We start from the raw sequence: 25,077 nt of genomic DNA, 5'->3' as shown, positions 1-25,077 counted from the left end.
AATTGGGCAGTAACAACACCAGTTTGGTGCAGATGGGACCCAGTAATAGCCGACTGAATTTTGACCATCACTTGGCTCGTTGGATTTGTCTATATTCAAAAATTGTTTTACCCTATTGCTATGGTATTTAATGCGATTATTACATCACTTCGCCAGCGAATTGCTTTGCCATATACAAAAGTGATGTAGGCTATGCCAGCTGAAATCCATACACCCCTATAGAAGACATAAGGATGTAGATTTCAAATAGTCACCCTTTAATGTAACCCCATTTGAAATTCATACTCCCTGTTTGGAAGATTATAATGGTCTTGTCTTCCACAGGGGGTGTATGGATTTCAACTGGAATATCCTGATATTTTCTTATGCCAAAGTTAAAGTAATACAATACGTTGTGCTGTGTGTTTGTATGTACTCATACATACATGCTAATATCTAACAGCATAAGCTGGGCATAAACAATGTAATGCCGATGATATATGATAAAAAAAAATTTCAATCCAATCTGCTGTCCGTCCGGTATATTTTCAGACTTTTGTGTTGCCTCACAGGGCGTTTACCTAAATGAGTGACTCCATTTGAAATATACATCCCCTTAAAGCTATAATGTGTGATTTGTATAAAGAATAGATTCCTTTTTAAATGTTTGTTTTCACTGAACACAAGTAAGGTAAAAGTAAACAAAGAAAATTGCTATTTCATTGCAGCGCCTACAATGTGTGTATTAGCTTGCCGATCATATTATTATGAATATTGACCTAGCTTCGCACAGCTTGGACAAACAAGCAAGACGAATAGCGATATGTGCACAGTTTATACGTCAAGACCTTAGATGAATAGCAATATGCACACATACTATGGCTTTAAGGTCATGTCTTCCACATGGGGTGTTTGCAGTGTTCGAATTTAGGAAAAATAAATGGTTGTCCCACAGACAACCAGATTACAATTTCTGGTTGTCCGTCTAAGTTTTTGGTTGTCCATAGGCCTACAAATGTGACTTTTGGCTAGATTTATGGTTGTCGGCGGACAACCGAATCAGTATTTTTGGTTGTCCGGCAACTTTTTTAGTTGTCCCGGGCAACCGGACAACCAAAATTTCGAACGCTGGGTGTTTGGATTTCAGCTGGAATAGTCTGATCGAGTGCCCAATTTGAGAGGATTTAGATTAATATATTTCAATAAATGCAATGCCAAATAGAACAAAATAAGAAAACTTGTATTTGTCTCTGCTTTAAATTAAGACACATAGGCAGTATTTGTGAGACATTGTATTTGAGTGTATTGATTTAGTTTCCCTGCCTGTACAATATAATTATTTACCTGGCGTAGTCGCTGTGTCCATTGGGGTCAAATATTATAGCAGTATAGGACATTTAATATAGAAATCTGGTGTACTACATGTATACACTAGCTATACCAATTCCCGGGGGGGGGCACTTCCATGACAGATATGCATCATGTGCCTCGGGATAGACCCCCTTTTTCAAACCGGCTTGTACTCAATGACCCCCTTTTTGTGTTATGGTCCTACCTATTACCCAATGACCCCTTTAAAAAAATTCATGTACTCAATGACCCCCTTTTTCTATTTCCTGCTATACCCAATGACCCCCCTTTTAATTCCCAAATTTAGGTGGTATTTGTGTTCTCCTCCAGAAATAATGAGATTTTTCACATTTCCAAGGTGGCCAAGTTGTTTTTACGCAGTTTGGCATTTATTTATGTGTACTTAATGATACTCTTTTGGCAATCCTGTACTCAATGACTCCCATTTTACTTTTTGTTACCCCAATGACCATCCTTTTTTCAAAGTTTCATACCGAATGACCCCATTTTTATTCAGGTTGTGTACTGAATGACCCCTATTTTTGTAATTGTACATTTGACCTGAATGCCCCCTACTTTTAACATGGCGAGGCACATCCCTGCCATTTCATATAGGAGTGCTCCCCGGACCAATTCTGTACAGCTAAGTATATGATTCGTCTCTAGCTAAATCCATTAATCGCTGTTTGGATCCAAATTTAGATATCTGCGTCGGATAATATTATTTTCTATTAATTTTTTGGGAAAATGAAAGATCGTCTGAAGCATGCATGATTCCCAGCATGAACTCATTGGGAGACAATGAATGTGGGGGGCATAGACAAGGAGTAGTGCAGGCCCTTTAAACATCTCTTTTATCAGCCCTTATTTCATTTTTTGCTTTTGTTCGGGGGGGGGGGGGTTCCTGAACCCAAGGGACCCCTGAAATTTGTCCACCCTGGTCTCAACTGCTATGCAAAATACATTGAAGCAGGATGGTCTGATTATGAATGGAGATATGTAGGCCCTAGTATTGAAAATTATATACTTAGTTCTCTGGGTTGATAGGATGAACAAGTTTTAATCTTTACCCAGAGCAGCCAGCACACATAAACATTGAAAAAACAAACAGTGCATCCGGCCGGATGTGAACCGGCGACCTTTGTATTACTAGCACGACACACTAGACAATTGAGCCACTGAGACACACTGGAGAAGAGCAGCAGATTTTGATCTATAGGTATTAGGTTCAAATGGTGTTCGTCGCATTCGGCATTCCTAGTAGAAGGCATCAGACAGAACTGGATATTTTAAATTTGAACCTAAATACCTATAAATTAAGATCTTCCGTTCTTCTCCAGTGTGCCTCTGTGGCTCAATTGGCCAGGCCCTATTATTCGCCAGCGAAGTGGTTACGTAACTCCCTAGTACCTGGATCACACACCTTTTGGAATTGAGAGTACATGCCATAGACTTTGCATTGCGATCATTTCAATCGTGGTGCAAAACTCAAAAGCGCGATCCAGTTGGCATAGTGATAATCGGATTACATGTGACACTTCGCTGGCGAATTGTTGCGAATAGTTTTATTCCGAAGCATCATTTCTCCAAATGCCCTTTTCTGTGAGGTTTTTGTCCGAAGGTTCGTTTGTCAAAAATGAATGGTTATTGTTCCGAAAGGTTTTTTTCTCCAAAAGTGGATTAATCTGAGATGGGAAAAATATTAAACTGATCGGTACTGGTCGACAATTACATTACAAAAGTTAGGCAAATTGGTTTTGACATTATTGAATTGCAAATAAACAAAGTTAGGCAGATATTTCGCAGCTCTAGCAAAGACTTGCTATAAAGTTAGGCAAAACAAGGGTAACAACTGCAAGAGTTCTACGCTTATCGCTACTATACTACAACAATGTTTTTAAAAATGTTATTGAAAAATATTTTTTGCAAACATATTTTGTCAACAATGAAAATAACATTATATTAGAATATTTGCAGTAGGTTATGAAAAGATGTTTTTTAATGTTATGAAAACGTTTTATATTATGTCCTTTATATAACCCGACATTTAAACATTTCCTGGCAACCTTCTCTAACCTTCCAGTGGCGGCGCCAGGAATTTTTATTCGGGGGGGCATTGGGGAAAATTGAATTTCGGTGGGGGGGCAAAATCAACATTTTGCGCAAAAATGCCGTAAAAAGTGAAAATGTTTGTAATTTTGGGTTTTTACTGGGGAGCAAAAGTTCTAACTAAATGCCCCCAGCCCCCCCCATCCCCATCCGTGGCACCACCACTGATAGTTTCGTTTAAAAGTGGTCGCACCTTGCGGGGACGCACTCTGGTCCTGATGGGACCAGGCTCGAATGAAAATATAAGCTAGAACTACTCTTGCGCTCATTTTTTTTTGGGGGGGGGTGAAATATAGACTTGAGGGGCAATTGGAGGTCTTTCAGGGGCAGAAATGTTTTACAATAATTATTGGTGGTGTTGGGCTATCGGCGTAGCGTTATCGGCAACGACAGCCCCCCCCCAAATCATTATTTGGAAAATGATCTCATAGGAAAACTAATGTAGACCATCGACGGAAGAACCTGTGCATTGCAGGTCGCTGCTGGAAAGTTAGGCAAAACATTTGTGCCGGGTGTATTCTGACTGAAAGTTAGGCAGATTGGGACGCTCCTGATGAAACTAGACACCATGGCGACACTTGCCCACCTCTCACCTTTGGTTATCACAAACAAACCGCCTTTGACTTTATCCGCCAAATAATGGACCAAATAAACAACAAAACTGGAGCAATAAAAGTTGAAAAGATGAATTGCGGGATGAATTGAAAGTGGAAGTGATAAAAAAGCTACATAATGAATAAAATAAAATGTTGATCGTTGAAGTATTTTGAGGAGCTGTGAGGTAAAAACAATCTTGTGAAATAGAACCGTATATTTATACGTGACTATATCATCATGATCATCAAGTATGGTTTAATAGCACAGTAGGCCTATTATGAATGTTAAAGGGACTGGGGTTTTGGTAGGGGCGTTAAAGTAGCCAGCTTTCTTGGTGGTGGTGGGGACTGGGAGGGAGGGGGTAAAAAATGCAACTTTTTTCCCGGACGGTTTTTTTTTTAATATTTTTGGCTGCGCCAGGCTGCGCATTTGTACCACTAAAATTATTCTGTCACCAAAAGGTGCTGGATTCACTATACTTCAAGAATTTTTTTTTGCAATTCCATCGCCTCCCCCCTGTCAAAAAGACATCCACACCACTGTTATATTACATAATGATATGATGTAGGAAGTTTGCCTACATGTTACGAGATATTTTAGGCCCATAGGCCTATTTAATAATTATTGCTTTGAAATAGCCGCATATTGCCCAGCGAGTGGTCGATCATTTGGACGGTGGTCTTGTTCTTCCAATTAGCGAACAGGAGTCGCTCATCTTCTCTAAACACTCATATTAATTATCATCATGGCAGCTGATCCAATTACGATTTGTGTTGCTTTAATTATGCTATTGTGCACAGAAATTATTATGTACATGTGATTTTCGTAACCATGGTAATTCCATCATGAACTTTAGTAGGCCTATAAACATGATATTAAGCGGTGACACTCTTGAACCATAGGTATTAGAGAACACGGTACACCAGCAAACGCAAAACGTTTCGACATCATTCACAAAAAGTTAGAAAAGGTTGCCAGAAAACGTTATGCTGAGCTATCTAAATGATAACTGATGGGCCTAAAGGAGAATACAAAACGTTTTTATAAACATTCATAAACATTTTTTGATATAAACTTACTGCAAATATTTTAACATATTGCTGTTTTAAAGTGTTGACAAAATATTTAGCAAAAACATGTTCGCAAAAAATATTTTGCAATAATATTTTCAAATCAGTTTAAAATATTGTTGTAGTGTGTTCCAAACAAAACGTTTTTTTAAATCGTTCAAACGATTTTATGGCCTTTAATATATAATCCAACATTAAATGTTACTTTAACGCGTTTTTAGCAAACCATTAGGCCTATATAAACCTGTTTATAACATTTTGAAAACGTTTCGTGTTTGCTGGGACATTGTCGACAAACCAAAGTCGTCGTATCAATGGCCCGAATCCGAAGTAGACCTACGGTAGGACGGCCTAAATAATAATAAAAAATATTATTATACATGGACGCGATGTGTGCCTTTTAGCTTTTTAAGGGGAAGTCATGATCTTCGGAAAGGGGGAGATCTTGAATATTCCGGGGTTATATTTTTATATAAAACTAGGTAGGTTACAATTTTATGCCAAAGATGAAGGACAAAATTACCATCAAATTTTCTCGCGCTACCCGCGTATTTTTTTGCAGTTTATAATCATTTTTTTATTAATGTAAGAGTGAATTTCCACTCTTTCAAGGAGTTGAACTAAGGACAACCCGTTTTTGAGTGGAAATTGGAAAACACTCTAAAATGAAAGAAAGGGGGCATACATTTTCTTTAGGCAATATTCACTCTTTTGAGAGCCTATACAAACTACTTTTTCAGAAATTGTTCCACTCAAAAAGAGGTTGTCTTCCACGCTCCATTTCACTCTCTCACTTTTTTTCCACTTGGTGTAGGCTACATTTTAATAGGCCTACTTGTCTCATGTGTCATGTCCCTGTCCCTACAAATAACCCACTTTTTTATACTGACTGAATAGGCCAATTTAATCTGAATTTCGAAACCAAAACATGGTCATGACTTCAATGTCAAGACTTTACTTGTATAAAGTGATTGTCCACTTCATACGGTGGGAGAAAACTAAAATGTCTTCATCCATGCCGTTCTTTCATCCATCATACTTAAATAAATTCTTGGAATCTTAGTTTTATCACAAGAAAGTCTTTGTATTCAGATGTGTGTCGACAGAATGATAAAACATTTATGGAGATATTTAGCCTATTTAAGTTCAAAAGTCATGAGTTTCAAACCCTTTCAGCGGGAACTGTGTAACTGATACCCGGGGAACTGATACTGTAATGGACCGTTTTATTTTGTCAAACATTCAAAAGTGGAACAACATATTCCCGGGGACGTAATTATGAATGAAGATCGCGGTGTGGTCACGGCCAAGTTCTTCGTAGGAGATTTTGACTCGCCTATTGAGACATTTTAAAACACAATCATCATCAGTCTAAATCCACAGCAAAAACAGGGGTAAAAGTGTTTTGCGACTTTCCGAGTTGCGAGATGCGAGTTGGAAATCTCTGCGAGTTGAAATTTGCGAGGTGCCAAGGGCAGTTGCGAGTTGGTATTTGCGAGTTGCCAAGGATAGTAGCGAGTTCATTTGCGAGTTGGCATTTGTGAGTTAAAATTTGCGAGTTGCGAGTTGTGAGTTTACATTTGCGAGTTCTTCCGAGTTTTATATACAGAAATTGTTTTACCCCCTAATGGTACTAGACCTTCACTGCCTGTACTCAGTTGAGTCCCATGCACAACGTTGGACATTACGTTGCGAGTTATAAATACATCCATCATCTATGATTCCCTGTCCAAAGCATACCTCAAGCTCAACCACATTACAGTAGATTATATTAAATTATATAATGAGATGTAGTGGGGTATCAAATTCTGACTTGCAAGGAGGTGCAGAGGGCCAATGACAAACAGATCCTGATGAAAAATGTCAAAGACAAAATAATTTTTACAGAAAACGTTTAAAAGTCGGGTTATACAAAGGATGACATTACATTAACTCTGGCGAAAGTTGTAATGACTGTCTGGAATTGAAAATATATCAAAATCTTATATATTAAAACAGAACAATTGTACTACTGCCTATTAGAAACTGGTTTCCAACCAAGTATAGGCCTACATGTATATTACCGTATCAAAGGGTCAACTATTAATAATGTACTGTCCACTTTTGCATGCAAGTGGATGTCCACATTTTGTAGGTTCCGCACCCTTCGTACGGGCCTGGACCCATTGCTGAAAATGTACCCCCAAACCTGCTAAAAGTGAAAATCTAGATTGAAAATCGTGAATAAAGAGAGGACATATCTTGATGTCTGTCCTGGAAACACTGGCCTGAGCATGATATTCCATCAAAGAAGACCTGATTTCAATTATATAGGCTTGATGAAGTTAATCAATTTTATTGAAAAAAAAACATGGCAGAGAGAAAATACCAAATAATAAAGGATAGTCATAATAATTATATCGGTCAAATCAATCAATCAATCAAGCAATCAATCCGAATCGAATCATTTAAAGTGGTCCCACTTTAGACGTACTTGAAATTGAACAATTTGACGTTTATAACTAGATTATTTCTAGGGCCAATAATCACCTGTATTCAGTCTTTGCCACCTGTATCGAGTCAATGGTGAGATCCTTTCTTCCAAATAATTGCTTCAAATTTACTTCCCCACCCACTTAATTGTGATGTCTAGCTTTTGGATTCAAAGATAAGGCATTTCAAGAGCAGTGATTATCAACAGTACCTACCATGGTAAGAGGGTACATCTCTTTCCAAAGAACTAAAGTCAATGGTCCAAGTTCTTCAATATTAGCACGATTTATAGCCGAAGTGGCAAATTGAAGAACATACAATTTACAAAAACTCTTATAATATAATTCCACTTTAGCTGCTTTAGACCTAGAAATTGAGGATTTGACAAAAAGATGTTCTCAAAATGTGACAGACCAAAATTGTTTGAAAATATTTGGATCAATTTCAGACGTAAAAATTAACTTGGATCAAAAATGGTCTTTATTTAATTGGATTGTATTAGGCCTTCTAGACTTTCTTTAAAAAGACAAAAGGATCACCGAAAAGGCCAGGAGGAAAGTCCATTTTCCCAAAAGCTGACCGAAGTCAGATCATGTCATTTTTTAAAGACACGGGACATGGCGGATGTGTTAAAGTACTATTTATCCTGCAAGTGAAACAAGAACTGTTTTTAAAAAAGATAACGCTACGGAGGAAGATCATGATGCATGACTTTGGATTGATTTTTTTTATGCCCAATGCTATTGCTATAGGCCTATATTAATTTGTTTTGTGCGGAACTCTACCCGCGTGCATCAAGGACATACTGGGAAATACCGTAAAATACAGAATTCCCCTCTTGAAAGCTGAATTTACTTTAAAATTATAATATCTACTTGCAACTTTATAAGTTATATTATAATTTATCCTTCCCTTATAAACAGTTTTTTAATTGTTTACGCTTTTGCTGCACGAATGAACTGACAGAGTGCATTACAATTAAAGGCATCATTGCAGCAAAAGCAAATCACACAAATCTTATTCGCACACATTCAGCTTCTCATCACCATTTCAATAGCATAGTTTTCCACCTTTTAACCAAATCCTGGCTTCTTTCAAATCACACGGTATGAAAACTTCACAATCATTATAAATCTATTACTGGTTTTATTGATTGGGTTTAAATATTCATGTAAACTAAACTCCAATTCATACAAATACGGGAATTATAACTTTTTAAGATGATTACCACCGCAAGTATAAGAATGATTGTATCTAAAGCTTCCCTTTTATCAAAATGTAACAAACAACTCAGTTTATTCATAATCAATTTCTACAATCGTATTACAGCTTGTTATCATGATAGTTCTAACACCAAATAGGTCATTTTAAGAGTTTGTTTAAAACCGTGTTATTATCAAAAGGACCTGAATTGTAAGTTGGATAAAGCTTATTTAATGGCCACACAACATGCACTTGTGAAGTTACCCAATTTGCTTTCTTTTCATTTGACATTATTCGCTTCAATGCTAATAATATTGAGCTTTAATTCGGATCAGAATATGTTTCTCGTCCGGGGTTTTAAAAAATAGGAGGATGAGGGGCTTTTTATTTTCTATTTTTATTGGAAAATGACGCTTATTACCTGTATTTGGCACCATATTTTGGGTATTCGACATACAGATTTATATCTGAGAAAAAGGAGGAGGCCTTTTTTTTTATTGTTTTGAGAGGTAGGCCCCTCTAGTGATCACAAAACTCTTCTTAAATGATGTATTATGCATTTATAAAGCCGTAAAATAAGTTTCAACTTCTGAAACATCTTTTTCAACAAGTTATAACTGACAGTTTACAAAATAAAAAGAAATTTGAAAATTCTTCAAAAAATGAGGAGGGCGCGGACGAGAAAGATGTATTTTTTTACTCGGCCTAATGAAAGCACCATTACTCGTTGACTGCCGATAAACGTCCCAATAAATCGGACTTAGTCACCGGTCAGTTCTCATGATAGATTTCCATGGCTAACGATGGTTAACTATGAAAACATGTTAAAGGACATCAAGAAAATTTTCTAAGTTATTTATTTTGAGCTCTTTCGAGTATCGACGAGTAATGGATATATTTAGGTTTTGTCTGTGATTGCTAATGTGAGGCCGTCGTAGGTCGTACGGGGCTCAAACTCGGTGGGTGGGTGTAGCTCTGTCCTGGCAAGAAGAAGTTTATGTTCGTTAAGTCATCCGACCCCGCCCCCCTCCCAGGGGTCATTTGAGGTCAAATGACTAAAGACTGTCATATGGGCATGAAACTAGGTCGTACGAGGCTCAAACTCGGTGGGTGGGTGTAGTTCTGTCCTGGCAAGAAGAAGTTTATGTTCGTTAAGTCATCCGACCCCGGGGCCCCCTCCCAGGGGTCATTTGAGGTCAAATGACTAAAAACTGTCATATGGGCATGAAACTAGGTCGTACGGGACTCAAACTCGGTGGGTGGGTGACGTTCTGTCCTGGCAAGAAGATGTTTATGTTCGTTAAGTCATCCGACCCCAGGGCCCCCTCCCAGGGGTCATTTGAGGTCAAATGACTAAAAACTGTCATATGGGCATGAAACTAGGTCGTACGGGGCTCAAACTCGGTGGGTGGGTGTAGTTCTGTCCTGGCAAGAAGATGTTTATGTTCGTTAAGTCATCTGACCACGGGGTGTCCTCCCAGGGGTCATCTAAGGTCAAATTACTAAAAGTGTCGTATGGGCATGAAACTTGGTAGGTACAGTCAACATTTAAAGCAGCATTTTTTGAAGGTCATTTTGGGGTCATCCAAGGTCACCACGGGTCATCTGAGGTCAAATTAGTAAAAGCTTATATATGGGCATGAAACTTGGTAGGTACAGTCAACATTTAGAGTTATAAGTTTAGGTCATTTTGGGGTCATCCAATGTCACCCTGGGGTCATCTGAGGTCAAATTAGTAAAAATTGTCATATGGGCATGTCACCATCAGCCTGGTAATCGCGCCCAGCCGAGAACCGCCAAATATGGGTAACCGCCTAGTCTATTTTAAAACTGATGCATCAATGACTATGTTCATCATGTCATATAGAGGCCTTGCATGCGACGTATCATCCCGTAAATATGGCGGACTACTCAAATGCATTCAACAAAAGCATGATTGCAATCTACCGTGACAGTTCGTCTCACACACATAATCCTGCACTGCGATCAAATAGGTTGATGACAACATTTGATTGAATGGACTGCACTCCGCCATAACTACGGTGAAGGACACCGGTTGAAAACCTTTGTTTGGAGCCAATCAATAATTTCATGCAGGGCCTCTATTGTATCATTCTCACATAGATATAGAAATACTAAATTCGTTCACTATCTATATTTTTACTTCTAGTAGAGCTCCAATCTAAGGGTTAAAGTTATGTTTAGGTTAGGTTAGGATTTTTAAAAGTACCCAGTACAGTGAACCTTATGCTACCAATGCGCGCGAAAATTTTAGCATAGGCCTATTGAAACTAAACTGTTGAAATATGGGACAAAAGTGGAATAAATTCGCGCAAAGCGCTAAAAATGGCATTTTGTGGCTATAAAATGGCCAAATATGAGGTTAATTTCGACACAAACCAATACACAGGCGTCAATATTGGGGGGTGATTATATTGACCATCCCCCTGGCAAAATATTGTGGCATTTATCCCCCCCCCCCCCCGATCTACGCCTATGTAATTTAGAGCCCTGTGACTCCATCGGTCTCCCTCTCCCTCTCTCTCCTCCCCCCCCCTTCCTTTTTTTCTTCCTCCCCTTGGCGGAAACTCTAATAGGCACAAAGGACCAATATGCGATACGTAATCTATTTCCTCTTCTTTCTATATCTAACCTCCTTGGGCCTACATATTAGTACTGATATATCATAAGCTGGCGAAATTACGTAATTAATCGGATTAATTAACATACTGAGCAATAGGTGAAAACAATTTTGACAAAAGGAGTTGTCCTTGTCAATTTGTAGACATGTACTTTTGATTATTTACATAGCTTCTTCTCCAATCACTGTGTAAAACATCCATCCAAAAATCTGATTGCTATTATTATATGGATGAATGGACATATCACAAAAGGATTGCTTATCTCAATAGGGCATGTACTTAAGCATTTTTTTTTAACTGACCGGCGTTATTGGGCGTTTTATCGGAGGTCACCGAGTAATGCCGAAGATCAAAATCGATTTTATGTATTGTGTATGTATCATAGGACGCTCGTATTAATTGTCTCTATGCGCTTGAGAATTCAACAATATAAATAATGGTAGCTCTATTATAATACACATTAATGTTTTAAGCAGATAAAATTCCAAAATATAATACGTTTTCTGCCTTTGCTTGTCACGTGGTAGGCCTATGTTGAAGTTGCGATTATATTTTTAAATAAGTTTCAGATGAATAACAAGAAGACAAGTGGCCTAGTGGTCTAAGGCGCTAGGCTCATAGAGTACTAAGCGTTGCGCCGTGAGTTCGAACCCCGCCTCTGCCAAACTTTAAAAGAAGTAAATTAAAATTTGAATTTTTTTAATTTCATATTTGGGAAATGTGATTGGGAGAATTTATGTATGGTGTGGAGTGGTGTGATAGGGCATGTACTTTAACTGGCCGGCGCGGTCCGGTGACTAAGTCTTTATTGGGCGTTTTATCGGCAGTCAACGAGTAATGACGATGCCCCTGAGAGTCATATAGTATTTATTGTAGATTTTAAAAAGATGCACAACTTCTTTGTTTACTTTCCAAAACAGGAAAATGTTATGAAGTAACTATTTATATCATGCATGGAAAAAAGAGATCTCTTTCTTCAATAGATCTCAAAGTTCCGAGGAACAACTTTTATATAGGCTAGATCAGATGGACTGCCCTGGATTCTCCTCTTTAAGTCCCTCACAAAGCCAGTCCCGTAGTCAGGGGGTCGACGCACACCCCATCGGTAAAAGGTCCGACAGATTTGTTTGCAGGCCGCCTAAAAAATACAGAGATTCCACTTTTCAGATTTTACTGCCTGAATTCAGGTTTTTTACGAGTCAAAATTCCCACGTTTTTATTTATTTTTAGCCCGTTTGGGGTCTTTTTGGCCTGCATTCACGCGCTTTTTTCAGGTTTTTCTCGTCAGGTTCAGTGAAACTGAACGGCCAAGCCCGTAACCAGAGGAGGAGCTCATATTGTGTGTGTGTGTTGGGGGGAGGGCACCGACCATGAATGGGGGCACCGGATCTGCATGATTGGGGGAGAACAAGCCGTTTTCGGCAATTTTCCTATGGGATTTTTTTAATTTCAGATCGATTGGGGGCACGTGCCCCCCCCCCTGCCCATATGACGCTACGCCACTGTGTCAAATCACCAAAGGCCAAACAATTCCACTTTCTTGACGCGGCTAGCCCAATTGCGAGCGTAGTAGCGATCGAAAAAACTTAAGCGGTTTTTATGCAGTCAAAAAAAGGTCCCAATTTTGAAAAAAGAAAGTCCACTGTAAGGTCCAATTTTCAATATCCATCTGTAAGTCCACTTTTTCAAAACCACCCCCTAATAAATCCTATAGTTACAGCCGGGCCCAGGCGGCGGATGACATGATCGAGCCGGCAACTCGTGAAACCGCCCGGCCGTATGGCATTTTCCATATACTCGGTAAGGTTAGTTTTGTGGGGTTCATTATCGAACCCCAACGGTTTTAGCTTGTATTTATATTATTTATCAACATAGGCCTATTTGTTTGTGATATTTCAAGCGTTTTAAAATTTCAAAATAATCCCATTCAATTACACGGTTGACGATGAACATTTACTGAATTTAGGGAATGCACGTCATACACCACCTGGCCGGGCCTGCGAGTGTCATCTCTGAAAATAGCAACATTTCTGTGTGTATGGAATTTTTTTGACAAACTGACAAGAAGGGTGTCAAAAACGGAAGCCATTACATATAGCTATAAAATGATAATAATACCGCCTAATTTGTTGCAATTTCGACATTTGTTAGTCAAAATGAAATCGACAGATGGAATGGAATAACATCAAGGTATGAGCTCATGCTTCCCCGAAAAAAAGAAGATGGTTCACACGAATGACAAACCTTGGATTACCCCTCAGATTAAGGACCTGATTGCGAAGCGTCAAAAGGCTTTCATTTCCGGCTCTGATCAAGAGTGGCGTAAACTGAGAAACGAGGTCAAGCGTAAAATTGAGAAGGCAAAAATAGATTACCATGCCAACAGAATCAGAGGTCTTCAAAAAAAAAAAAAAAACAAAAAAAACGGAGTCAAGAAAATGGTACCAACAAATCAAAAGGTTACTAATTCTGGCCGATCTGAGCTCAGATTGGACATCCCAGGTGACGAGAAGGGCAAGGCTGATGCGGTCAATGACATGTTTGCTAAAGTATCTGCGCATGTACCCCCATTGGATACATCTAAGCTACCTGCGTATTTACCAGCCAAAGACCCTGCTCCCAAACTGCACCCTTGGGATGTTTATTCTGAGTTACAGAAAATTAACCCCAACAAATCTGGGGACCTGATCGTATCCCTGGTAAAATCATTAAGGAATTTGCCTATGAGATGAGCATCCCTTGACAAATATTCTTAATTCCTCATTTACTGTAAGTATTGTACCAAGTCAATGGAAACAAGGTATCGTTGTGCCTATACCAAAACAAAGACCCCTACTCTTGATAAGTTACGGCCAATTTCTTTGACCTCAATCTTCGCCAAAGTAGCTGAGGGTTTTGTATATCGAAATGGGTAATTGATGATATTAGTCACAAGTTAGACATCAGGCAATTTGGAAATGTAGCAGGTGTGTCAACTAATCACTATCTAGTCAATATGATGCATTACCTTCATACTGGTGCTGAAGTGAGTCACAATACCGGAACGATTGTCCTAACTGATTTTTCTAAAGCCTTTGATTTGGTCAACCACACCATTCTAATCAAAAATTATTCAAATGGGTGTGCGTAGGAACATAGTACCTTGGCTTTGTGACTTTCTTCAGCATCGACAGCAATGTGTACGATACAACAACATGCTTTCAGACTTTGTGCAACTCACAGCTGGTGTACCGCAGGGCACCAAGCTTGGCCCAATTGGTTTTCAAATCCTCATCAATGATGCCGCCGATGATGCACATGCAGAAGTCTGGAAGTATGTTGATGATCTCACATTTGCTGAAAACTCTACTAGTGATAGCAATAGTCATATCCAGGAAGATCTGAATAAGTTCTCAGACTGGGCAGCAACTAATGGCCTAAATCTTAATGCCAAGAAATGTCAGGCACTTGAGGTTAATTTCAGTAAAACCAAACCACATCATGCAGACTTGAGCATTGGCTCTGACAAGCTTGATTATGTTGACAAAGCCAAAATCCTGGGTATCTGTATTCAAAGTAGACTACCCTGTAGTCCACTTGCCCATTGTGCATACTCTGGATATTGTATTTAAGCTTAAAACTCTGATTTAATTAATGTGTGCACAATTGATAGATTTTCACATCTGATCAGTCACCCTACTCCCTCTGTTTGTTAGCTTCCCAAGTGGACTACTGACATTGCCTTGCGGTTAAGATTTTTAACACGGGACTCTATGGAGAGTTAGGCCAATTTCTGGCCTAACTAAAATTGTCCATGATGTAATGCATCTTTAAATGGATCTGCCTTGTGATTGGTCGCCCATACCTCGCTATGGTTTAAATCGTCTGGGCCCGCGCCATTACCATTAACTACACCGTAAACAACTGTCTGTGGTATTTGCGGCGCTTTTGTGTTGACGCGAAAGTTAATCTCTCATCAAACATCTAGCGCGTCCATGCTTAGTACTTGTGGTTAATGGACTGATAAACAAGTATGCTTGACAGTGTGTTTTAGAGAGCAAAGTCCAGGGGGGTTCTGCTTACAATTCAAAGTTCATAGTTGAAATTTCGGGGTTCGCTATCAATAAACTGGTAGATTCCAAAATCAGAATTGTTCAGTATTAAAGTGAGCCGTTATAATTATGCAAGATAATGTTGCATTCAATTACTTTTATTGTCACTAATCGTCTGATATTTTTAACTCTTTATGACCATTTTACTATTGAATACTTTAATTTTAATAAACATCAGTATAATTTTGAGTTCAACGAAATGGGTTCATCATGACTAATAATAACATATTTTTAATAAAATTCGACTATGGCATAGTCTATATTCAAAGTGACCTGAAATGGCAATCTCAGGTTGATATTATGATCAAGAAAGCAAACACTCGTCTTTTCATGCTTAGATCCCTGAAAAGATTTGGCTTTGACCAGGATGAACTTACGATCGTTTACAAAAGCTATGTCAGACCAGTGCTCGAGTATGCTGATGTGGTTTGGCATTCGGGGCTTACATGTAAACAAGCTAGTGATCTTGAGCGCATACAAAGAAGGGCGATTAGAACCATACTTGGTTATAAATACATCTCATATTCAAAGTCAATACAACAGTGCAATATTAAAAAGCTAGAAGACAGAAGGGTTGAGCATTGCCGAACTTTTGCCAATGGACTGAGAGACAGTCTAAGAACCAGTCATTTATTACCCCCACCAGAATCTCGGTCCATGGCAGAAGTTTGCGCAATGCTCAAGATCATACACAACTCAGGGCCAACACGAAACGCTTCAAACAGATCCCCATCCCCTTTTATGTCACACTTTTAAACATGCATTAAATGCCCCACTTGCTTTTATCTAAATTCAATTTGTGTGCATCCATGTCAGAGGGATGCGCTTGTCGGCTGCTACATGTGTCTCATTTCGCATGGTAGCTGGGATTAGGGGCCGGACTTGTCTCGGTGGATGTCGCTTTGGGTCGTCCCTGGTCACGTGGTTTGGGAGTACAGAGAACATTCCTTGGCCATGTGACTTGCGGATGATTTGGAGTGGCCTCCGCTTGGGATGGGTCTGGTGTTTGTTCCTGGCTGTTGTGCGGGGTGGGACGCGTGTGGCGTCCGACGGGTGCATCATTTTGTTATGGATGTACACATTTTTTTTTTTTTAAATTTGATTTTTAGTGCTTTTTAATCAAATCTTTTGGTGATTTTTTACATTGTAATTGGCCTATTTTATTTGTGCAAATTTCATATCTTTATGTCCTTGTAATAATATATTTTCCATGTGTCATGTTTATTTATATTACCATGTGCAATACTTGTGTATTTATTTAAAATGTTTTAAATTTGTGTGTTATTCTAAGTATTTAATTATAATTGTAATATTTCTCTGTAATTTGGCCCATGGCCACGATTGTGAAATAAATATATATGAAATGAAATGATCTAAAGGTGTTAACCCCGACATGCATTTATTGTATTAAAACGTTATTGTACATGGGAAAACTTCCTATTCAGGGTGGTAAAAATAACTTGTATAACAAAATCCGTCACATTTTTACCTAAATGCTGCAATTTAAGAATTAAGAAAAGAGGTTTATAAATTATAATATTAATTTTGATAAAAGATCAAAGGAAAATTTGAAAGGAAGATGCTGGTTTGGTATCTTGACTATCTTCCGTGTGGTCACTGCACTGGCGATACATGATAAAAAAAAATAGTTTCAGGGCCCAAGGATTCTCTGGGTGGACGAAGGGCCCCGAGGATTTAGGAGTTGCGAGCAAAAGCGAAAATGAAATAAGGGAAAGGAATTGTTAAAATGGCCTACAGTGCTCCATGTCCTTGGGCCACGAGGGGAAGGGTCATTATAGTCCAAAACACATAACTTATTAACCCTATCCTTTTACTCTAACCCTAAACTTCACCCTAACCTATAATCCCAAACCTAACATATAACCTCAGACCAAAACCTAACATAAAATATAACCTTAAACCTTAACCTGAGACAACTAGTAAACCAAGTTTACTAGTCTCAGCTTAGCCATAATCTTACAGATCCTGTTGCACACTCAATACCTAACCCTATAAATTTGCCAAAGCGGATCGGGGGAGGGAATGAGCGGCGAGCGAGCGGTTTCCAAGCGTATGTGAGGGAGGGGCACGTGCCTTGGGCGCCACCTTAGGGGCGAATAGAAATAGCCATTGTTATGAATGTTGTTGCTGGTGTGGCGTCATAGGGATGGTGGGGGGGGGCCTTGAAAACGGATTGTGCCTCCCCCAATCAGGCCAGGTGCTGCCCCCATTTCAATTTTCTGTACTGATTTACTATGTAGTGCAACATTGGTCAATAGTGACGAAATGTACCTTAATGAACAGAGGATATCCAGATCTTGAAAATGTTTATTTCTACAAGGCCTTGCAAGGACACCTAGATAACAATATATACAATGGGGTGTGACCAGGCCCGTGCGCAGGGGGGTGCCCCTCCCCAATAAAAATTCCAAAAATATACGCCTTTTTGGTCAAAAAAGGTCCAAAATTTTGGGGAAAGTCCACTTTTCACAAAATCGCCCCCTTGGAAAAAAAGTCCACTTTTTCAAAATCCGCACCCCCCCCCCCCAAAAAAAATCCTGCGTACAGGCCTGGGTGTGACATTTTGATGAAATTAGGTAATGCATGTTGCATAGGATTCTGGGATATTCCATTTAAAATCCATGCAACCCCTGTGGAAGATTTGGGAAATATCTACCATGGAGGGGTGTATGAATTTCAAATGGAATAAACGTAGGCCTATTTGGCAGCTCCATTTGAATTTCATGCACACTCTGAAAAGACATGGGTTTTAAAATGGAGACCTACAACATATGTGTTCATTCCATTTGAAAGTCAACCTCCCCCGTAAAGGATATTTCCCAAGTTTTCCACAGGGGTAGTGTGGATTTGAAATGGAATAGCCCAATAGCTGCTAGGTGCGCTATTTTTAAATATAATACAATTAGAATGCAGGAAAGGTAGGACCTTCTGACACTAACCCTATGTTCACTATGGACCACAATGGCCTCATCCCAATGGCATAGTTCAATAACCTCAATTAAACAATCATAGTGCAAATTTGACCTCAAGTTGCGGAGTATGAGTTTTTGTCATTGTTTTGGTCATTCAATGTATGTGCAAATGTATTGGGGTTAAAGACCTGCGCCTTGATAGATGAGCATGTTGTGGATCCTAGTGGTACCTGTCCTACCCCTGTCCTGAATTTACTCAGTGGTTACCATGGAGACAATGATCATCAATATATCAAACAAACTCTTATAATTTCACTTTAAATATTTTATTTTACTAAATACATGCTATTTATCATGATTATTCATAATTCAATAAAATCTTTCTTATTGTTTCATATCTACTAGTACTACTATAATTATTCCTCATTGTCATGATTACAAAATTGATGGCATCATAGACCCTGGTCATATTCGAGACATACCATATACATGTATTGTGGACAGAGCAAAGATATACCATCCTCCCCCAACTTTTATCTTTTTTCCCAGATCCGAGCCAAAATTCTACAGACATTTTGTGATTTCTTCACAAGAAATGTGTAAATAAGTTCACAAGTAAATATGATGTCTTGCAAATAGACATGTCTTTAACAATAGAAAACTTTGAAATAACAAAGTTGGCTGAAGACACAATAGATTTAACCAACCAGAAGTCACATAGTTACACAAATCCCCGGACACATGTCTCAAAACCATGGATAAAAATGCAACTTTGTTTTGAAACTTTGGAGATGTCTTGTGTAGAGACATGACTATGGGCCACAATGGCCTCATCCCAATGGCATAGTTTAATAACCTCAATTCAACAATCATGGTTCAAAATTTGACCTCAAGTTGCAGAGTATGAGTTTTTGTACCCACATTTTCAAAGGTCATTCAATGAATGTGCTAATGTATTGGGGTTATAGACCTGTGCCTTGATAGATGAGCATGTTGTGTATCCTAGTGTTGGTCTTACCAAAAGAACCTGTTTTTAAGATATGTCAGGTTAAATTGAAATTTCAGCCAAAACATATTCTAATGCTTGTTTGCTCTGTGTGTCAGCCAGCCATATAGGCTTCAAAATGAAAAGTCTTTTGAGTTTGAGATATTTTCTCAAAATATCAAGAGCTATCTCAAGAACCACTGAGCCAATACTAGGCTTGTTTGTACTTGTTTCAAGCAGTTTTCATGCTGATTCCAATGTACATTTCTGAAATTTCTGAATTTTTAAACAGTTTTTGAAACTTGTCATCTGCAGTCGGCACCTGTGTGGAGAGTTAAATTGCTGAAGACATGAAAATGGCAAGACACTGCTGTAAAAGTGGAAATTTTCACGCTACATTTATTTTTGGTTTTTCGTGTTCCAAGCTGCTACCACGAAAATAACAACATTATACAAATATATTATTTTTGTGTCTAGGTCAATGTAAGGAAACTTAGAATTTTGCAAATTTAAAAACAAGGGTAACAGTTTAAAACTGGCAAAGTACAAAAAAATTAATTGCATGTAAATATCTACTTTTACAGCATGTATTCAGGGAACTGCCTGATTTACCATGGGCACTATGATGCAAAATTAATGGCATTGTTTTTTAATTAAGGGGGTACTACACCCCTGTGGTAAATTTGTGACAATTTTTGTATTTTTCTCAATAATTAATAACAAACTGGTAACAAAACTTCTGTATATTATTGGGGCAAGGAATCCAATTACTACACTGAAATTTCAGTGACTCAAGACAAGCGGTTCAGTATATATGATAGGAAATGAGGTACACCCTAGCGGTACCTTATTTCTTATCATAAATAACAAACTGCTTGTCTTGGGTCGCTGAAATTCCAGTGTAATAATTGGATTCCTTGCCCCTATAATATACATAACTTTTGTTACCACTGTGTTATTAGTTTTTGAGAAAAATGCAAAAATAGACACTAAATTTATCGAGGGGTGTAGTACCCCTTAAACCTACATCTACAATTACATGAGGCAGAATGTGTCTGTCACTGTCAACATTTTCTGTTACACCATTGTTTAATTACACAATATCCCAGCAAACACAAAACGTTTTCGACATAATTCGCAAATGGTTATAAAAGGTTGTCAGAAAACGTTTAAATGTCGGGTTATATAAAGGGTATATTAAGAGTATAAAACGTTTTCATAACCTTAAAAAACATTTTTTGTTATTTTACTGCTTAGCAAACAAAAATGTTTTACAGAAAACGTTTAAATGTCGGGTTATATAAAGGGTATAAAACGTTTTAATAACATTCCAAAAACATTCTTGAAAACTTGATACAAAACATTCTAAACAAAATGTTATATTGTGGATGAAAAAATATTCTACGAAAAATGTTTGCCCAAAATATTTTCAATAACGTTTTAAAAACGTTTTCATGACCTTTATATAACCCGACATTTAAATGTTATTAAAAGGTTTTGAAAAAACATTTTAAGAACATTTCTGTATTTGCTGGATTCAAATATTTTAACATAATGTTATTTAAGTATTGACACAATATTTGGCAAAAATGTTTGCAAAAGAAGTTTACAATAACATTTTTGAAAACATTTAAAAATATTGTTGTAGTGTGTTTTCATACAAAACGTTTTAAAACGTTATCATGACCTTTATATAACCCGACATTTTAATGTTATTAAAACGTTTTTACCTTAACCAAAAGCCAAAATATAACTTTTTAAAACGTTTTTAAAACGTTTTTGTGTTTGCTGGGTATACAGTAATTTGGCACACTTTTTCACAGGTAAAATTTTGCAATGTAATTTTAAAGACATTTTCTCACTTCCACGCACAGGTTGCAAGCAGTGGCATCGAACTTTTTTCAGGAGGGGGGATAATCAGGAATTTGACTAAAATTTGTTATTTTTCCAAATAGTGGGCTTTTTGTTCTGAGGTAAACCTCCCCCCTCCGGTGTGGCCACTGCTATCAAGGAGTTGTAGATCACAATGGATAATATGGATTATAATAATTACAGTATTGTAATTTCTGCTATTCACATAGCCATTTTTGAATCATTTAGTAATTTAATTACGTACCGTATTTCGTCAAATAGTCACCCCCCTCAAATAAACGCCCCCACCACTTTTTTCAACCAAGATGTTTCAAAAATGCCGATATTTCCATGTTATCTTGTGTAGTAAGCTTACCAAGTTGTCCACATGGTCGATAATAGCGTCATAATTGGCGAAAATCTGGATTGGAAACCCGGAAGTGAACCAGAATTCCTAGTTCGTCATTTTAGCGTGAGTTTTAAGTTTACCTAATGATTTTAACGGGAATTATCGTTCTAAAATTGACCTTGAATAAACGGCCCCCTTTCGGGAAATGTAACGCCCCGGGGGCGTTTATTTGACGAAATACGGTATGTGAATTTCACAATATACAATAATTGCAATAATTTGACATCTAATAATATTATTTATAGTATAAGAGCATGGAGCCAGTTCATCAATCACAGATATTGGAACCAATATATGTGATTCAATTCAGTATCAAAGTGATTACATAATACTTATATAATTACGATGTAGCCATGTATAAGTGCTCATTTGGTTTGTGTTGTGATCATTTCGATCATGGTTCGAGACTAGAAAGCGTGGTCCAGTTGGCAAGCTGATAATCAGATAACACGTAACACTTTAATACTGAATTCGCTGTCGTAGTGCACATTAGAATATGACCGTTGCTACGTTAACTGTCTCATGCTTTCTTTGTTACGAACCACTGATTGAAATGATCACAACACAAAGCCTATGGTATATCAAAATTCGGAACAGGTGTATGGGCCCAGGCTTGGAGGAGTAACCAATGATTTAACGTGTGTTACGGCTGCCTTCGCAAACAGCACGAACTCGCAAACCAGTTTGCGAGTTCGGTCTTTGACGACGGAAACGCAAACTTTATCGCGTAAGGAGAATATAAGATGCAATCGTAAATATCAACATTGTACTGATTTAATGGACATGGTGGATATAAGTTCGTAAGGGCGCCGTACACCAAATCACTATGTATAATTAGAATACGAGTTCCGGGTTAATATAATTATGCAGTGGAGTGGGGAAATTGTTGGGTGTGTAGGGGGCCGGGGGGAGGTGGTATTATTTCTTAGGGCAAAATCGGAAACTTATCTTGAACTTGGGCAAATTTGGCGTATTTATGGCCATTTTGGGTCAAAATAGTGTGTTTTCCTTGTTTTTTGTCGGGGTGGGCAAAGATTTGTGTTGAATACGACACCTGAAAGTCTTGATACAATGATCTAACCGTAAAAAAACACAATCCCGGGCACACAATATCACATACCACAAGAAGGTGTATTGACCTGCTGATGAGGCAGTGAATTCTCCTAACAATGCCTTTTATTGAACTTAAAACGAACTGCCTAAGAAAGAGGGCAGTATACTATTTGGAGTGGGAATTTTGTATAGAGTTTGCGTTCCCGTCCAGTTTGCGTTTACGGCCTTCACAAACGTGCACTACGTCAGCGGATTGAAATCCTCTGCACTGCATACACGCCTATGAAAGACTAGTCTTGGTCCCAGCCGGTTTGTTCTCCTTCAACAGACCATCAGGTGACAACCTCATAATGTATGTCTTTTCTGATTGGCCTTCTGATTATCCTTGAATTTCTCATGGGGTTAGGCCCATATCCGAATGGGCGATTCCATTTGAAATCTACACCCCCTGTGTGGGAGAATAAGGGCAAGTCTAGCGAGTGTGTGGATTTCTACTGGAATATCCCAATATTGTCGAGTTGAGAGGAGTAACTGATGTGGGCATGGTCCCAGGCAGGGGAGGGCTGTCATGAACAGGGCCGGATTTACCTTTTTGGGGGCCCTGGGCCAGGCCAAAATTTGGAGGCCCCAAACGTATCGTGAAGAAGCCATGTGCTCTCAAGTTGCCAAGTGTTTAGATTTTACTAGGATAATTGCGCGTGAAGCGCGCCAAAAGTTTCAATTTTAGACTATTTTACCCAAATTGAAGCTAAAATTTGCTATATAATCAGTGATAATGGGCCAGTGCGCATGAAGCGCGCAAAATTTAGCATTTTTTGTACCCTATTTTGGTCAAAAACATGGTGTTTTTCGGCTAAAATGGAAGATGCACACTGCACAGTGCACAGGGCAAATTTGAAAATGGAAGATGCACACTGCACAGGGCAAATTTGGGGGCCCTGGGCCCTGGGCCCGGGCCCATCTGGCCCTATGGTAAATCCGGCCCTGGTCATGAACTTTGACATATGTTGAAGAGTGTCTGGTGTTATGTCATCTCTTTGGTGTGGAATAGAACACATTGCTGTCAGTTGAGAGGGTTTAATACTGATGTCTGCACGGTTTCTGGAGGGTATTGTGACCTTTGACCTGTTGAAAAGTATCTAGCAGAGCTAGAACTAGCCCCGTTCCACAAACCGCGACGCCTCTCGAATAGTGACCGAAGGGAGCACCGAGCGTATCCTACAGTTGGAAAATCATCATACAGGTATCAGAGTACAGCACAGAAGCCAGTGCTAAGCAGAGCTATTATAATACCAGTTAGGCCTATTGCTGATCTGTTTGTGATGTCCTCTGCATGTGAAATACTGATGCTGTCTATTTGAGCAGGGTCAACTCCGGGGTACTCAGTACAAATGACCATACGGGACGTGCATAAACATGGGTAGCATTTTCAGCCTTCTGGTATATCAATGACCCCTTTTTCAAAGCCTATTTTGGTATATGAATGGGTCCTTTTTTTCAAAATTTTCTTAATTTTTTCGGAAAACAGCCCAATTTTTCCTTAATCTAGCCAAAATTTTCCCAAAATTTTGGGAAAATTTGTAAAAACTAAGACAATTTTGACTTTTGGTATATCATGGGTCCAAATTTCTTGAAAAATTGGTATATTTATGGGTCTACTTCCAAAATCTCAGCGGCATGTCCCTACCAAAACCAAACTTGAGTACCCCCCGGGGGTCAACTAATATTAGGTGGGGTATACACACTGTCACCACATGACCTACTGAAGAACGTCTGTGACCTTTGACCTGGTCAAGAATGTCTTGTAGTATAGTTAGTAGTGCCTACAGTTGATATGTGCAGGTCTGCTTGTAACATCCTGGCCATTAGACTATAAGCCATGCGGCTCTACGGCCCTTGGTTTCCACTTTTGTTGTCCACTCTTGGGCAGAACATGAAAACACAACAAATCAACAGTAAAGATATGTCTGAATTGATATCCAAAAAGTTCCCATGTTTTACTTTACTCATTTAGGAGTTATTTGGGGTTAAAATGTGTTTTTCGTGATTTTTTTCCATTTTTGCCCAAAAATGTCAAATATTAAAATAGCTGTAACTTTCAAAATAAATTGAGTAGATATTTCATTTCTATTGTAGATGTTACATATCACATGGATGTCTAACACTGGTGAATAAAAATGTCACAGCACAACTCTAAAATATAAAAAAATGGCAAAAACCATATTTTTGTGCTATTTTGGCAATTTTTGAGCTAAAATGTAATTTTTTTTTTTTTTTAAAAATAAATATATATTTTATTGATTTCAAAAATATGTCATTATGTCAACCTAGTT

The sequence above is a fragment of the Amphiura filiformis genome, chromosome 10 (genome assembly GCF_039555335.1).
Source record: "Amphiura filiformis chromosome 10, Afil_fr2py, whole genome shotgun sequence".
Taxonomy (NCBI): Eukaryota; Metazoa; Echinodermata; class Ophiuroidea; order Amphilepidida; family Amphiuridae; genus Amphiura; species Amphiura filiformis.
The sequence above is the reverse complement of the archived record's forward strand: the minus strand, read 5'-3'. Positions refer to the sequence as shown.